Source organism: Miniopterus natalensis, chromosome 8 (assembly GCF_054644295.1).
Source record: "Miniopterus natalensis isolate mMinNat1 chromosome 8, mMinNat1.hap1, whole genome shotgun sequence".
NCBI classification, from domain to species: Eukaryota; Metazoa; Chordata; class Mammalia; order Chiroptera; family Miniopteridae; genus Miniopterus; species Miniopterus natalensis.
In genome coordinates this window covers 26,830,638-26,831,522 of record NC_142088.1, presented here as the reverse complement: position 1 = coordinate 26,831,522, position 885 = coordinate 26,830,638, and the positions used below count along the sequence as shown (strand labels likewise).

Below are 885 nucleotides of genomic sequence, written 5' to 3'. Positions count from 1 at the left end.
CCAACAGAACCACATTTCACTTTTAAGCAAATTCTTCACTTTCACCTTCTGATTTCCAAGAGGGTGTTAGAGATTCCCATCCCATCTCATTCATCTCCAGCCCAACTCCAGATGTGTTCGCTGGAAACAGGGACGTTTTTAAGTTCTCAACAGAACCTGTGATACAACTAAACCTCTGCTGAGCAAAAGAGAAACTCAGCCAGAAGTAGTGTTTTCCTTCACTCTCTGATAATGCCTTCTGGCTCACTTCGACCCAAATAACCATCTGACTGGTTGCTATTTTAAATGTGAAAGAAGTAGAGAAAGCACTGCCAGTAGCCCCCCAAAACTGGAATGGACAAGGCTGAAGGCATCAAAACTTCCCCCTAAGGCATGGAAATTGCACCAAATGTTTTCTTTCTTTTCCTTTCTTCTTCTTTTTTCTTTCTTTCTTTCTTTTTTTTTTTTAAATATGTAACACTTCACACATTTTCCTGTCATTTCCACACAGGGGCCATTCTAATCTCTAATCTTCTCTGTCCCTTCCCATTTTAGTTGTGTGCTGCCAAAGTGACCACACACCAAAAGTTTTCTTGGTGGTTCCAACGCTTGACTTAAGAGTCCTTTGCTGAGACTAGTCCAAGACACCAAAAATAATAAAATAAAGTTGAACTAAGGATAAAAATAAGAAACAGAGAGAAAACACTTTTCAAAATATATCATTTGGCCTGTGGTTAATTGTGATTTTAGTTAAAAAACAAAACAAAGCTCTGTGATGGTTAAAACTGAACAATAGTTTTTAAAAAGAAGGAAAACTTTAGACATAAAGGCAGAAATTTTTAAATGAATGTCTCATGCAGCAGCTCCTGCCAGGCCTTCCCAATTCTCAATAGCTTTGATTTGTGG

General features: G+C 38.1%; 1 non-coding gene across 1 annotated transcript; it reads right to left on the bottom strand.

Moving 5' to 3' along the window:
- Positions 1-445: 445 nt before the first annotated feature.
- Positions 446-557, bottom strand: LOC148092587 (U6 spliceosomal RNA). Its single transcript, XR_015714978.1, has one exon. It is a non-coding gene; the product is annotated as a U6 spliceosomal RNA (small nuclear RNA).
- Positions 558-885: the final 328 nt, after the last annotated feature.